The 17,034-nt window shown below is 38.6% G+C and overlaps 1 protein-coding gene across 3 annotated transcripts in view; it reads right to left on the reverse strand.

The window, feature by feature from the left end:
- The window catches only part of PHTF2 (putative homeodomain transcription factor 2), a 145,240-nt gene that overhangs the window by 127,598 nt on the left and 608 nt on the right, over positions 1–17,034 (reverse strand). The window contains exon 1 of one of the 3 annotated variants that reach the window (XM_027773315.1): positions 16,961–17,004. The exons of the other annotated variants lie outside the window; for them this stretch is intronic. The gene's annotated coding sequence lies outside the window, so the exon portion shown is untranslated. Of the gene's footprint in view, positions 1–16,960; positions 17,005–17,034 lie in introns of those variants that run through there. 3 annotated transcript variants of the gene reach the window in all.

The raw sequence follows: 17,034 nt of genomic DNA on the forward strand, positions 1-17,034 counted from the left end.
AAAACACCTAAAAAAAAAAAAAAAAAAAAAAAAGCTCTGATACCATAAACAAGTATCCTTTCTGTGGTCTGTTTAGTACCACACTCTTTGTTTTTGTTGGGATTTGTTTTACAATGGTCCCCAAGAGTAGTGCTAAAGTGCTGTCTATTCAATTTCTCTTCTTCCCTTCACAGTGCAAAACTTAACTGCTCTAATGTCTTATGGAAAAAAATAAGTGTATTAGCTAAGTTTCATTCAGACATGAGTTACAGTGTTGTCAGTCATGAGTCAAGGTTAATACATCAACCATAAATATTAAATAAGGTATCTTTAAACAGAAATATGTGTAGTTATGTACTGATAAATTGACAAAAATGTTGTGACCAGTGACTCACAGGAATTTAACCCTGTATTTCCTCTAAAGGCAATACTTCAACAGTGAATAATTCAGTGCCCACAGTGCCTATACAGTAACACAATTAATGTGAATAAGAATCTACTACAATTGGAATTACAGAATGGGCTTATAAGTAGTTGTAACGCAGATGAAAAGTTAATGATGAAGTACGATGAGGGCCAAATTGTGTTCCCTGGGTTGTCTTCTCCCACAGTTACAGTGGCGAATTTAAAATTAGAATTTATAGCTTTAAGCATACAAGAATACTGCTTGGTGGGCAAAGAAACATATGACTGGGCACCAAATTTTATCATTTTTACGTAACACTTTTTAAAAATAGATTTTTGCTATAGGATGCGTGCGCTTGCCGGAGAGGCAGAGACAGAAAGTGAGAAATCACTCTCTCCCAGGAGGTACAGTCACGCAGCAATCCCTTCTCTTCCATTTTCCTCTCAGGATTGTGTGTGCGCACATATACACACACACACACACATACACACATACACACACACATACACACATACACACACACATACACACATACACACACACATACACACATACACACACACACACACAAGCCTGGAATGAGTTTCAAGTCACCAGGTCCGGGACTTGACCGCAATCGACCATGCGGAAGTCCAAAGCCTTAACCACAGTGCAACCTGCTGGCCCCCAACACTACTATTAATATATCCAGATCATCAATTCAGAGTTAAGAAAAATAAACCTGGGGGCTTTGCTCCACATTACTAGTAACACTAAGCCAACCTGCCTAAACTGTCTGGGAACTGGGGGATACTACACTATTTGAAAATCTCTACACCTATAATATTCTTCTAATCTGAAGAAATTTTCTTTTCTTTTTTCTTAATAGAGGGTGGGTGTTCTCACCAGAGAGAGACATGGAGACACAGAGAGGAAGAGGAGAAAGCACCCACCATGGGGAATGATCATGCTGCCATTCCTTCTCCATTTCTCCATTGAATTTAGAGCATATGTATACACAAACAGCTGGCTTATTTCTCAAACCACCAGGTCTAGGACTTGAGTCTTGTGGTCTGCCAGTTGATGTGGGGCCCAGCTGCCTAAACCACCAAGACACAGAACTGGTTCCAGGAAATTTCTATAAATCAAGAAATCAGTATTTTAACTTGTAGTTGATTCAAATCAATACCATAGAGAAAGGTTACTTTAAAAACATACTGCAACTTCTACTTAAGCCAGAATCATGAGCTAACAGGCTCATTTCATTGTTGTCTAAATCTCTGCAGCAATATAAGACACATAGAAGATGCCCAACAAATACAACTATTCAATTTCTCTTCTTCCCTTCACAGTGCAAAACTTAACTGTCTCTTCCCACTTTTCTACCTCCTCTCTTCAATCCAATCAAGCTTTTACTGGAAGCACTTCACTGCAAGCTCTACTTAAGGACACCAATGATTTCCAGTTGCTAAATCCAATGGCTAGGTCTCAGGCACTCATCGTATTCAACCTACCAGCAGTATATGACACAGCTGATTATGTCCTCTCCTCCTGGGACACTTTATTCGCTAACCTGCAAGAAAACCCAATCTCTTCCATTTGTTCCTCTCTTGCCACTCCTTATCTGTTTCTTAACTGGCTTTCACTTTCTCCTTGAGCTCAGTCTTTGGATATCTCTATCTCATTTTGTCCCTTGGTGATCACATCAAGTATCTTGTTCTAAATATCACATACTGTTGGCTCTCTGTGACTACCAACTGCAGATCTAAAATGCTTTGGAAGCCAGATGGTGGAGCAGTGGTAACACAACTGGACTAGCATGAGAAGGTCCTGAGTTCACAGTCTAAGGCCACTCTCTATACACCGAATACATACATGCAGGTCTATGATCCAAGCTGGCTGAGGCTGTGGGTGGATTAGGCATGAAGACTCTGTTGGGGTGTGCTTCTCTCTCTTATTCTCTCATGGAAAAAATAAACTTAAACAAAAAATTGGGTTGCTACTGATGTATACTATGTAATTAGGCCTAAGATGGCTACATCTGCACTAAACAGCAGACTTTTTTCCTTATTACTATTTCCTAAATAATACAGTATAATGTATTCACATAGCACTTACATTGTATTAAGCATTGTAAGTAATATAGTAATGATTTAAAGTATTCAGGAGGATGTATGTAGTTATATGCAAATACTATGCCATTTAAGATAAGGTACCTGAGCATCTGTGGATTCTGGTCCTGAAACTATTGATAACTTTCTATGAATACTGGGGTATGATTGTATATGTGGATGACTACTGTATATGTGCCTAACATCTGCAGTCCAACCTGTCCTTACATCTACTAGAATTGAAAAAGTTCAACAAGTTGTCTCACTTGAGGACCTCTCAGAATCATTATGTTACCAGACGTTATAAATATCCAAGAAGAGATTATGTATGCATTATTGCTCACATTTAAAACAGAATCCTTTTCTCAGGATGCATTTCATGAGACATATTATTTACTAAGCCACTAAATATAGCATAGCATACTTAGACATCTTTCAAATAGTTCAAACTTCTTATAGCACAAATTAACTATAAAACAAATAAACTTGTACTGACTAGAAATGAGTTTGAGGTTTTTCAAGTCAGATTACTCCATTACAAGAGAGCTTGCCTCAAAATCTTCCTTACACAAAGATTATTTCATCTCTCTTAAATTCCATTCATCTGTATGAGTAATATACTCCAAGTAAATATAAATGCAGCACTTCTTCTGCCTTCAAACTACTTAATATATTTTTAAAACAATTATTTATTTAATTTTATTTATTCATTTAATTTAACCAGAGAGACAGAGAGAGAAATAGAGAAAGGAAGTGAGAAAGCAAGCCACCGGATTCAGTGGTCGACCATGTGGGACTGTCTAGCACCTTAACCACCACGCCACCTGCAGGTCCCCAACTATTTAATATCTTAAGAATATGTTCTATCATTAATCTTTTTTCAGAATAAATATTCTAAGCTCCTCTAATTATTCTTCATATAATTTTCAGACCCCTTCCCATCCAGGTAATCTTCCTCACCAGAGATGATTTAAGTAATTCCTAGAATATAGTTGATTAACACAGTTATATATTTGTCTGAAAAATGACATAGTGAAGCTATAACTTCTTTTAATAAGGGCATGATCAATCAGTCATGCACCTTAAGAGTTATTTATTTATTTATTTTGTAGAGCAATTTCTGTCATAGGGTGCTTGAGCTTGCCAAAGAGACAGAAGGAGAAATCCCCCCCCCTCCCCAGAAGATGGCCATGCTGCAATCCCTTCTCCTCCATTCTCCTCTTGGGATTTTGCGCACACATGCACTGTGCCTGGTGTGAGTTTCAAGACTCTGGATCCAGACTCAAACCATGGTCAGCCATGTGGGAGTCCAGTGACATAATCATTATGCCATCTGCTGGTCCCTATTATTTTTTTAAGCAGCCACAACATTTTTTAAATGGTTGGTTAAATATTATCTTCTGAACATAAAGATGTATTACACATACCCACACATACACTTTGTAGAAAAACAAAGCTGGATCAGAGGGTGGCAAATGGTTACGGCAGATCCCACATGGCCAACTTCCCACTGTGAGTCCTGGAACTGAGAGAAGAACAGAGAAGAGATTATGACATGGCCATCCCGAAGGGGTATAATTTCTCACTTTTCTCTCTTTCTCTGGTGAGTGTGCATGCTCATAAAAAAATTGTAGTGTGTGAATGTGTGTGTGTGTGTGAGAGAGAGAGAATGCAGAGAAACTGGAAACTCGTGACTTTTGGTGGAACAGTAAAATGATTCATACAGAAAAGAGCATGGAGGTTCCCAAAATATTAAGAAGAGGACAATCATGTGATCTAGCAATCAAATTTCTGGGTTTACATGTAAAATAATTAAAAGCAGCATCTCAAAGAGATAGTTATACACCATGTTTATAGTGGTCACACACCATGATTTCACAACAGCAAAAAGGAGGAAGCAACCCAAATATCTATCAGCAGATAAATGAACAAAAGGTAGTATAAACATACAACATAATATTATGCAACCTTTTAAAATGGAGGAGGTCCTGTGACATGTTACAGTATAGATGAACCTTGAGGACATTATGCTAAGTGAAATAAGACAGTTACAAAAAGACAAACACTGTATGTTTCCATTTATTCAAGGTACCTAGAACAAAGTCAGAGACAGAAAGTTGGAAGATGGTTACCGAGGGATAGGGGGCTGGGGAAGAGACTGTTCAATGACTACAGAATTTTCATATTTGCAAGATAAAAATATTCTGGAGATCTGTTTCACAATATCGTAAATACAGAGGACTTCAAAAAGTTTGTGGAAAAATAGAAGTATATTTTTAGTGAAAAACAATTTTTAAATTCACGCATAACTTTCTCAAATTTGAATTTTCTGTGAAGTTACTGAAAATCTCTCATGAATTTATCACTACTGAACTATACACATAAAAATGAGGCTGGCTCTGTAGCCTACTAAATAAGGGAGCTATATCCAATATGGCTGACCATAACTTGAATCCCAGCCCTGGCAGCTTGCAAAACACCCAGGTCATATGTAAGCATGCTCAAATTCCACATAGGAAGGAGAAATGGAACAGAAGACCACACTCTTTAGGGAGTGCCTCTTAACCTCTCTTTCTCTTTCTCTGGCAAGCACACACATCCTCTGGCAATTAAAAAAAAAAAAAAGTTAAGATGGCAAATTTTAAGTTATATAGCTTTTATTATAATAGAAAAGTAGCCCTTCAAATATGGCGGGGTAGAGGAGGGTCCAAAACAGAGGTGCATACCTGGAGTCTTAGCTGAGATACAGGAAGAATGCAATGGCAAGACTTTGTCTAAAACTCCTGCCCTGGGTATTTTTTAAGCTACTAGGGCTAGATTCAAACAGTCATAGACAGGTAGACTATGGGGCCAGCCCCAAGACCCTGTTTAAAAGGAAAAACAAACAAACAAAGTGTTCAGGAAAATCCTCTAGGTAGAAAGAAAATAATACCAGGTGGAAATCTGCATTTACCTAAAGAAATGAAAAGTCCTGAAAATGTTAACCATGTAAATAAATTGAAGGTTTTTTTTTTCCCTAAAATTATCTTTAAATCCTGTTAAAAGAGAATTAACTGTAGAGCTAAATAAATAAATAAATAAAATCAATATATTGTGGGATTCATAACATATATAAAACTGAAATGTGTGATAATAGCACCAAGTTTGAGAGAGAGGAAACAGGAATGCTATAAGGCTCTTATATAATATAAAAAGTTTTTTTTTAATCAAAGGTAGATTATGAAAGTTAAAGATGTATATTAGCAACTACAGACAACAAAAAAGCTACAGATAATAAAATGAAAAAGGATATAAAGTGGAGTCATAAAAATACTCAAATCCAAAAGAAGGCAAAAAGAATAGATGGGACAAAATAATGTATTATATCCAAGAAAATCAATAATCACATTAAATGTAGGGGTCAGCAGACGGCATGGTGGTTAAGAGTGCTGGACTCCCACATGGTTGACTATGGTTCAAGTTCCAGAACTGGTGATCTGCTTTCCCACTTTCCCTTTCTCTCTCTCTCTCTGGTGAAATTAAAAAATAATAATAAATAAAATAGAATAAAGTAGATAATTATTTTATTTAAATATGTAAATGGCAGAAATTAAGAAACTAAATAAAAAAGGAAGACCTGGACCAGCTGGTGGCATGGAATTTAAGGCAGCTGAATTTCTTATGGTCAATTTCGAGGTTCAAGTCCCAGACCTGGCAGCTTAAGAATCAAGCTGAGCATGTATATGTGCATACCCAAAATCATGAGATGACAAGAGAGGAGACGGGATTGTTGAGTGGCCATTTCCCCTAGGGGGTGGTTTCTCACTTTCCCTCTCTCTCTGTCTTTTTCTAGTGAGCACACGTGTTCTACAACACAAACAAAAACAAAAAAGCAAGACCCAACAACTACATGGTGTCAACCAAAAACCTACTTTAAGTACAAACACTTCTTTAAAAAAAAAAAAGTAAAAGGATGGAAAAAGATATACCATGCTGGTATGAATCAAAAGAAAGCTAAAATGGCTCTACAAAATAATTTCAGATCAAAGCACATTATCAGAGATAAAGAGGGCAATATAACGATATTCAATTTATCAAGAGATCATAATGACCCTAAATATGCATGTATCTAGTAACAAATAGAAACAAAAGCTGAGAGAATTGCAAGAAGAAAGCAACTCCACAATTAGAAATTTTAACAACCTTCTCTCAAAACCGATGGAATAAGGAGAGAAAATCAGCAAGGATACAGAAGACCAAGTCAACTTGATTGACATTTATAAAACACTCCACCCACCATTCTTTTCAAGGGTACTTGAATCACTTACCAAAACAGACCATATTCTGAGCTATTGGGTCTTCAGAAAAGTCATGACTATTTTTCTGTGCAAAAATGCATCATGACTTTTCCGAGGAACCAATACAAAACAAGTCTTAATAAATTTAAAATTATTTAAATCATACAATGTATATTCTTTGATCAGACTGAAATTAAGTTAGAAATCAATGACTAAAACAAATTTTAAAAAATAATTATTTATTTAATTTCATTTATTCATTCCTTTATTTTAATTTGACCAAACCAAGATACAGAGAGAGAGTGGGAAAGTGAGAAAGCAAGCCACCAGGTCCATGACTCAAACCAGTCAGCAATGTGGGAGTGTCCAGCACCTTAACCAGCATGCCACCTGCTGGTCCTGACTAAAACATATTTTTAAAAAACATTCCTAAATAGGGCTGACCCATGGCTTGATGATTAAGGGAGTTAGACACCACATGGCTGAATGCTGAATGTGTTCAAATTCCAGTCCTGTCAGCATGAAAAATATGCCAGCCATGTGTATCATGCCTAAAATCTCAATAGGATGAAGAAATGGAGAAATTATTTTAGTGTGACCATGTCTCATGGGGTGCGGGGTGTAGGATGCTTTCTCTCTTTGGCAAGCACACATACCCTAGAGAATTTAAAAAAAAAATCTCCAAATACTAGGTTGTTAGGAAAATCATGATATATTTTTCTATGCTTTACTATCAAAAACGTGTCATGACTTTCCTGATGACCCAATATATGGAAATTAATCTATATAGTTCTATATAACCAATGGAGTCAAAAATCTCAAAGAAAATTAGCAAGAATTTTGAACTTAAATGACAATGAAAAGCATGACATCAAAACACTATTGAGGGAACCAGCAGTTAGCGTAATGGCTATGTCGCTGGACTCCCACGTAGTCAACCGCGGTTCATGTCCCGGACCCGGTGGCTTAAAACTCACGCCGGGCGCGTGTGCGTGCGTGCCCAAGATCCCGAGAGGAGAATGGAGGAGAAGGGATTGCGGCGTGACCATCCCCCCTGGGGGGTGATTTCTCGCTTTCTGTCTCTATGTCTCTGTCTGTCTGGTGAGTGCACGCGCCCTACAGTGAAAATCTCTCAAAACAAAACAAAACAAAAAACACTATTGAGAAGTGAATTTTATAGTATTAAACACTTATTTTAAAGGAAAAGTAAGGTTTCACATTTATGAGTTAAGATCCCAAACATTTTAGCAAATCGAGCAAATAAAATGCAAAGTACATGGTAGAAAAGGAAATAATAAATAGAAATCAATGGAATTGAGAACAGAAAATAAACGGGAAAAAAAGCTCATTCTTTGCAAAGAAACATAAAAACAGATAAACTTCTAGTCAGACTGAACAAGAAAAAAAAGAGAAAACACAAATTGTCAGAGAGACATGAGATATGGGACTCACTATAGGTCTTACAGACAGGTAATAAGGGAATTGCATGAACAACTTTATGCCAAATGAATTTAACAACTTAGATTAAGGGAACAAATTCTTTGAAAGAAAAAAGAAATGCTCACTCAAAAAGAAACTAAATGACTCTTTACCTCCAAAAACAATGAATTTGTAGTTAAGATCCTTCCAACAAAGAAGACTCCAAGCGTAGATATGCAAGTCCTTTTATACTGTCTAAAGTTTAAGATATATGGAGGGACCAAATATTTATTTATTTATTTATTTATTTATTGAAAGGTTTTTGCTATAGGGCACTTGCGCTCGCCAGACAGATAGAGACAGAGAGACAGAAAGCGATAAATCACCCCCCAGGGGAATGGCCACACCACAATCTCTTCTCCTCCATTCTCCTCTCGGGATCTTGGGCACACACGCACACGTGCCCGGAGTGAGTTTCAAGTCACCGGGTCCAGGACACGAACCGCAGTCGACTACGTGGGAGTCCAGCGACATAGCCATTACGCTAACTGCTGGTCCCTCCCAAATATTTATTAAATGTCATGTATAGGCACTAAGGATATAGTTTTGATATGATTGTGGTAGTTCTCAGCAAAATCATTCTGGAAAGCAGTTGTGTGAAGAACTAATTAGCAAAGGGTAAATTAAAAGAGATAATTAGTAGAAAAATGAGAGAAATTGATTAGGCATGAAAGATAAGAGGAGGAAAAGAATATGGATACTTCACGATTTGCAGGTGAAACACTAAAAGAATCAATTTTGGGGACAGAGACTGAAAAAGAAAAACAGATTTGGCAATAGGAAGGCATATTTATATTTCTAACAAATGATACATTCAACAATGAATAGATAAACTATAGGGCATAGGATATATGGAAATTTCTTTCTCCCTCTCTTTCTCTCTTTGGCATGCACACATACCCTCTAGAATTAAAGAGTCAAATTATCCTGCCTTATCTTCTGGGTTTATTTGAAGTTAAAGCCTTCTAAGGGGCCAACAGGTAGCATGATGGTTAAGGCACTAGATTCCCATGTCACCAACCTTGGTTCGAGTCCTGGACCTAACAGCTTGCTTCCTCACTTTCTCTTTCTCTTCTTCTATTTCTGTCTTTCTCTGGTCAAATTAAAAATAATAGCAATAATAATAAATACAATTAAATAATTCTAAAAAAGGGGATTCTCTAGCTGTAACTATAATTAATGGCTTTTCCCTGTTAAAGTTTTAGGAATAAGAAGAGAGGTATTTGAGAAAGAAGGTAGAGATTGAGAAAAACAAACTTGTTCCCCTGTAATTCATAGCAGAGAACCCATTTCAGTGATTCTTTTAAAATTTATTTTTCCTCTATTCATGACAGAACACAATATGTAGAGCATGTGAAAGTGAGAGAGAACTTTTTATAGGGTCTCACCATGATTCTCCCTTATTCCAGTCTTCCCACTTTATTGTGGCACTGGCACCCCTGCCCAGCATGTTTCGGGCTAACTGAACTGAGGATATGAAAGATTGCTATGTGAGATCCAACTTCTCTTGTGCAGCACACTACTCTGCATCTCACAGATAGTTCTTAAGTAATTATTTTTAAGTTTATTTATTTATTCTAAGAGAGAAAGAGTAAGAAGAGAGATAGGCATTCCCAACAGGATTCTCATGCAGCAATCCACCCCCAGCTTCAGTATGCTCAGATTGCAGGCACATACATATACATGTGCCTGGCATGCAGAGGAAGAACCCAGGATACAGACCTAGGTCCTTCCCAAGTGTATCCAGCATTGCAGAGCACTAAGTTATCACTGCAGTTAGCCCTATCTCAGTGATTTTTAACTGTCATTTAGAATAACAAAACCCTATTTATTTATCTAGTTTACATAAGAGTGACCTACTTTTTTTTTTTTTTTTTAATGAGAGAGAGATTTTTGCTATTGAGCACATGTGGTCAAAGGAGAGATAGAAAGAGGGAAATCATCCCCCAGGAGAAATCATTCCCAGGGGAGGTGGCAATCCCTTCATTCTCCTTTTGGGATTTCGGCACAAATGCACATGCACCCAGCGTGAGTTTCAAGCCGCCAGGTTCAAGACTGGAACTGCAGATAACCATGTGGGAATCTAGTGCCTTAACCACTACACAACCTGCTGATCCTAAGTGACCTACTTTCTTTAGAAAAAATATAAGAATATGAACCTATTTGCTTATAGTTTCCCTTCTTTTTTATGTGGATGTGATGATACATTCATTATTCAACTCCACCTGTTAACCACTTAACATTCTGTTGCCTCCTTTTAGGGTTTGTTTGTTATTTTTTCTGGTCTTCTTTGCTGTATTTGAGAACTGTATTTAAAAACAAAACAAAACGGGGTCAGCAGGTGGCATGGTGGTTAAGGCGGCTGGACTACCACATGGCTGACCACAGTTCAAGTCCCAGACCTGGCGGCTTGCTTTCTCACTTTCCCTCTGTCATCCTATTGACAACTTTTAAATAAATACATAAATAAATAAAATAATGACAATGAAAAAAATTAATTCTTTAAAAAACAAAACAAAACAAAAAATTGTTCAACTTAAGTCAAACAACTGCAACAATTTTATGAGAGTCTGTGGGGGGGAGAAAAAAAAAAAAAGTCTAGTAGGCCAAGCACTGTGTTAAGTGCTTTAAATGCATTATCTCAATAAACTCTTAAAAATTTTACAAAGTAGATACCTTTAGTTTATGAACACATGAAACTTACAAAAAATTAGTTTCAAGTCCTCCAACAGGTAGATGGCAGAATTGAAACTTGAATCTAGGTCTACAGAGCACCTAAACTTTGGCCACATTAACTTTCACAAACTTTCTGCTATCTGTATCATACTTTATGTTGAGTGTTTTTGGAGAGATTTTTGCTATAGGGCATATGCGCTCCCCAGAGAGACAGAGAGAGAGAGTAATAGAAAGTGAGAAATCGCCCCAGAGGAGATGGCCACACCACAATCTCTTCTCCTCCATTCTCCTCTCGGGATTTTGGGCATGCACATGCACGGCAGGAGTTTTTTAAGCAGTTGAGTCCAGGACTCAAACTGTGATTGACTACATGGGAGTCCAGCAACGTAAGCATTACACCATCTGCTGGTCCTTAAATGTTTTACTAAGGTACTTTTATTCATGCCACAACACTATGTCTTCAAAATTTCTGTATATACACTTTTAACAGTCCTTTTCTCCTGTTGCCCTGAAACTAGAAAGCTGCACACTATGCACTTTTCCCCCTTTACTTCCTCTCATTAAATGTCAAATATAATCATGCTATGATTATTATCAGGTGGTGGTTCAGACACAGTCATTTCCTGCCCCAGTTCCTGTTCACAACTTGGAATGAAGTACAGCATACTTTCTTTCCTAGTGCTCTAAAACTACCTGTTCGGGACCAGCAGTTGGCGTAATGGCTAGTCGCTGGACTCCCACGTAGCTGATGACGGTTCTAGTCCCAGACCTGCTGGCTTAAACGCACGCTAGGCGCATGTGCTTTCATGCCCAAGATCCCAAGTGGAGAATGGAGGAGAAGGGATTACAGTGTGGCCATCGCCCCTTGGGGGTGATTTCTAGCTTTCTGTCTCTGTCTTTTGGGGAGTGCCTGTGCTCTATAGCAAAAACCTCTCCAAAAAATAAATAAATAAATAAAACCACCTGCTCTAGGAAACAGTCAGTTGTTCTCATTTGAAAACTCACCTTTGTATTTTGTGTCATTTTAGCAATTTGTTTGAGACTAACAAGCTAAACTAAAAATGCAGCATTCCTAACTGAGTGCCATTTAAGAGTCTCAACTTAAGTCATCCATCTCTAGTCATCAAGTGATATTCCACATTTATAAATTCAATGTGCATACTTACAGCTCAGTGCTAACCTAAAAGGAAGGCACAAGCATGGGACTTTTTCCCAATTTAAAACATTCTGTCCTAGGGCCAGCTAGGTGGAGTAGTGACTGGGGCAGCTGAATCCCACATGGCTGTGTGGTTTGAGTCCTGGACCAGGCAGCTTGAAAATGGGCTCAATGCCCAAAATTCCAAAAGGAGAAAGAATTGTGGTAGTTATCTTCCCAGGTGGGAGGGGGTGCTTTCTCACATTCCCCCTCTCTCTTTCTCTGTATCTTTCCAGCCAGCACACACACACCTATAGAAAATTAAAATAAATAAATAAAAAACCAATTCTGTCCCAGTATTACATCTCAAGTTTAGGTTAGGAAAAAGACATTCAACATATGTTCAAAGGGGAGTTTACTGGCTTTAAGACCACAGATTAGGTAAAGGGATTAAGGAACAGAGGTAACACGTACTTTAAAATTCTTTTTATAAACAGTCCCAAACCACTTTCCGCAAATTAAGTGCAAATGTCTCTAGTAGTGTTTGTTAGTCTTCTTTTAGTTTAGTTTAGAATGAAATACCTCAATGAAATAATTAAATAAATAGCTGCTTAAGTAGAACATTTGGAAATGAAGTTTGTCTTTTCTTTTTTTAAAAGAGAGATTTCTGGTGAACCAGCAGTTAGCGTAATGGCTATGTCGCTGGACTCCCACGTAGTCGACCGTGGTTTGCGTCCCAGACCCGGTGGCTTAAAACTCACGCCGGGCGCAAGTGCGTACGTGCCCAAGATACCGAGAGGAGAATGGAGGAGAAGGGATTGTGGCGTGACCATCCCCCCTGGGGGGTGATTTCTCGCTTTCTGTCCCTATGTCTCTGTCTGGCGAGCAAAGGAAAAGCCCCCCCAAAAAAAAAAAAAAAAAAAAAAAAAGGAGAGATTTCTGCGATAGGTCACATGTACTTGCTGGAGAGAGAGAGACAGAAAGCAAGAAATCACCCCCCAAGAGGGGTGGCCACACTGCAATCTCTTCTCCTCCATTCTCCTGGAGTGATCATGGGTACACATAAACAGGCACCCATGAGAGTTTTAAGCCACCGGGTGGGGTCAAGAACCGCAACTGACTATGTGAGAGTCCAGCGATGTACTCATTACACCATCTATAGTTCTCTGGAAATGGAATTTTAATTGGTATTGAAAAAATAAGTACAAGAATGTAAATATAAAATAAAAATATAGCAATGAATGAAAAAACTGTAAAGGTTTTCCTATATAATTTTAATACCTGTGTTTGTAATTGCCAACCACTGAAATAGGGTAGTTGGTCTAACCGCAGTAGTGTAGATGGCTGGGTGCTACTCTATGATGCTGGAGCCATAATGTAAGGTCCAAGTTCAGATCCCACAATGATCTGAGTTGCCTGGCGGGATTCTGGGTAGGTGAGAAGCTTGGGAAAGGATCTTAGCATGACAAGATACTGCCATAAATGTCTGTCTCTGTCAATATGTTTTTCTTTTACTCTCTTCTCTCAAGAAACGAATGAAGTAGACTTGAAAAACAGTGCCAGCTGGTGGCATGGTGGTTAAAAGTAGCTGTATTGCACATGGGTGAATGCATGGTTAAGTCCCAGACCTGGAGGTTTAAAAAACATGCCAGGCCATGGGAACCAGCAGTTAGCATAATGGCTATGTCGCTGGACTCCCACGTAGTCAACCGCGGTTCGCATCCCGGACCCGGTGGCTTAAAACTCACGCCGGGCGCGTGTGCGTGCATGCCCAAAATCCCGAGAGGAGAATGGAGGAGAAGGGATTGCGGCGTGACCATCCCCCCTGGGGGGTGATTTCTCGCTTTCTGTCTCTAATGTCTCTCTCTGTCTGTCTGGTGAGTGCATGCGCCCTATAGCAAAAATCTCTCCCAAAAAAAAAAAAAAAAAAAAAAAAAACATGCCAGGCCAGTGTGTGTGCATGCCCAAAATCCCAAAATTAGAGATGGAAGGGACTGTGTGGCATGATCATCCCCCATAGATGTGCCTTCTCACCTTCTCTCTCTCTGTGTGTTATCTCTCTGGCAAGCATGTATGCCCTCTGGTAAAATTTAAAAACGAATAAACAAATTGGGTAGTACTCATTTTGTCCAGCCACATTTGTATACAATTACCATTTTTTAAGAGGTTTTTGCCTTAACGCATATGTGCTTGAGGGAGTTGGGGGGGAGAGAGAGAGACGGGGAGAGAGAAAGTGAGAAATTGCCCAGGGAATATGACCATTCCACAACCCCCTTCTCTATTCTCCTCCTGGCATCTTGGGCAGGTATGCGCACATGACCCGCATCATTTTGAGGCCACCAGGTCTAAGACTTGAACCGTGGTCAGTTTCGCAGGAGTCCAGTGAGATCATTGCTACCCCACCTGCTGGTCCCCCACAATTACCATTTAAAATTCGCTTTCTCAAATACTATTTGTCCAAAGTCACAATTACTTATCATTCTCTCAACAATCTATATTCCTATTCTGAGGTTCTGCCTCTTCTTATTCTACCCTCCATTCCCATTTACAAGAACAAGTTAATAAACCTTAAAGGTGCCAGTGGTAGCTCTCCCATGAACCTCCCAAGGACTTCTTTCTTAAAATAATTTCTTTCTTCTTTATTCAGTGCTTATCATGTGTTAGCACTTTACATATTCTAATGCTTAACATCTCTTTTAAAAGTATTGTCTTCCCACTAAATAGATAAGGAAACTGATTCTGAGTTTTCATATCATGTTCAAAATCATAAAACCCAACAGGATTTCGAACTCTAGTCTCCATACCTTAACTGAATTCCTTTTTCCACGAAACCACAGACTACATTATTCTTACAGTATATATACTGTATTGTACTATATTGCATTATTATTCAAATATTTATTTCTTCCACTAAACAGGTGCTCCTTAAAACAGGGGCAGTAACTCCTTTCCTATATTCTCAGCAACACTCAAAAGTGCCTATTATACAATGATCTTAATGTGTTAGTCTATAATATGGATTAGGAAAATGGTTTTGCAGCATTATTTTCCACTGATTAGTTGTCTTCTACCAAGAAGCCCATTTCACTGTGCAAGTAAAGCATGAGGGCTTAGAACGTAGGCTTTGGAATCAGGTTTCTTGGATGTACCATCGTAAAGTCAAAAAGCTGTAAGTTGAATCGTTCGTTGCAAGCCAGGGACTGTTGGTGTATCTGTCTCCACTCCTAGGCTTTGGAATCAGGTTTCTTGGATGTGACTCCCATATCACTGACTTATTAGCAGATAAATCTCAAACAAATGTATTAGCCTAAATCTTAGTTAACTCATCTATAAAATGGGGGAATTATCTACTATAGATTATATACAGATTACATGAGATAATGCATAAGCATTTAACTATTTGTTGGTCCTTATTTTTTCCACATGTCACCCTAAATTCTTTGACTCAGTCAACCCTTTTGCATTAATGACAAATTCCTTGTAATTTTTTATTAAATGGACTAACCAAAATATTCATAGTTTAAAAATTGCTCAGGCCACCTTTTGTATTTGTAGGGCTAATTATCCAGTGCCACTTTGGGCTCAAAAAAAATTTACCCTTAGAAGTTCAACTGTGCAAGAGTGTTTCTATTGTACACTAGATTTACTAACCTCATGTTCACAATCTATCAGAAAGTGGTGAAAATCAGAACATAAGCTCTCATCACCCTCACTACCAAATATCGATCTGTTGCATGCAGATAATTAACATGTGTGGGAGGCAGGCTATTTCTTTTCTTTTCTTTTTTGTTTTTTTTTTTTTTGGGGGGGAGAGGTCTTCGCTATAGGGCGTGTGCCCTCACCAGAGAGAGACAGAGAGATAGAAAGCGAGAAATCACACCCCAGAGGGGATGGCCATGCCGCAATCCCTTCTCCTCCATTCTCCTCTCAGGATCTTGGGCATGCACGCACAAGCGCCCGGTGTGAGTTTAAGCCACTGGATCCAAGATTTGAACCGCGGTTCACTACGTGGGAGTCCAACAACACAGCCATTACGCTAACTGCTGGTTCCGGAGGCAGGCTATTTCTGAAGTAATCTATTGAATATTTTCCTGAAAACACCTTGTTTTTGGTCTCAGACAAGGCTCATTCTCCCAGATCTCCAGACCTCTTTTCTCTTTAATCTGAAAGCTGAGCCACTACAACTCCAAGATGGCCATTTTTCTTCCTTTTAAGTCAGCAGCCTGTATTCCAACACCAATTTAGGATTTCAAAATGTTATGCTTTTTTATGCTCTTTGGGTTAAACTGCAGTTTCCAAATCCTCATGATTCCCTCTCCAAATTAATAATATTGTGAAAAAAAGAGCATTTTTAGTGACAGCAAATTTCACATAAAAGCAAAACCAAATACTAAGTCTGTAAGTCTTAGGAAAAACAAAATTTAAAATGTTTGGTGAAAACTAACTCAAAACTATGAAATCAAAGTATACATTAACAAATCGCAAAGTAAGCAGGCTATGCCGTTAACAAGAAAAGTTAACTACACATTACAAAATATTTACTACTCACTATGAATTTCAAAACTACTTGGCATATAACAGTACATCCTGAGTTAATAAATTGTTCTAGATTCTGTACTTCTCTGGTTATGTTCATATAAAGCACTTCCTTATTTCTGCCAAGCTAAAAATAAAAAGGATGAGATTAGTGACACAACGATCCCTGAAGTTATACCAGGAGGTGTTGCAGATAGCCAAGACTAAAAGGAACAATACCAGAACTCTGGCTGTCAACATGAGGCTGATAAAAATAAAAGGTGAAGCATGCTGGACTATGGTATTGTTTCCAGACAGGAAATAGCCGTCCAGGCCCGTGCACAGAGTTTTGGCACCCGCCCTGCAGCCTGCAATGGGGTCAGAAAACTAAAGTGTCGCCTACTCAGCGGGTCAGAGCAGGGACCCTCCTTCTCAGCCTGCGTCCAGTGCGCGTCGAGCCGCCGCCTCCACCGAGCC

This window comes from Tupaia chinensis, unplaced genomic scaffold (genome assembly GCF_000334495.1).
Source record: "Tupaia chinensis unplaced genomic scaffold, TupChi_1.0 Scaffold000044_1, whole genome shotgun sequence".
Classification (NCBI taxonomy): Eukaryota; Metazoa; Chordata; class Mammalia; order Scandentia; family Tupaiidae; genus Tupaia; species Tupaia belangeri.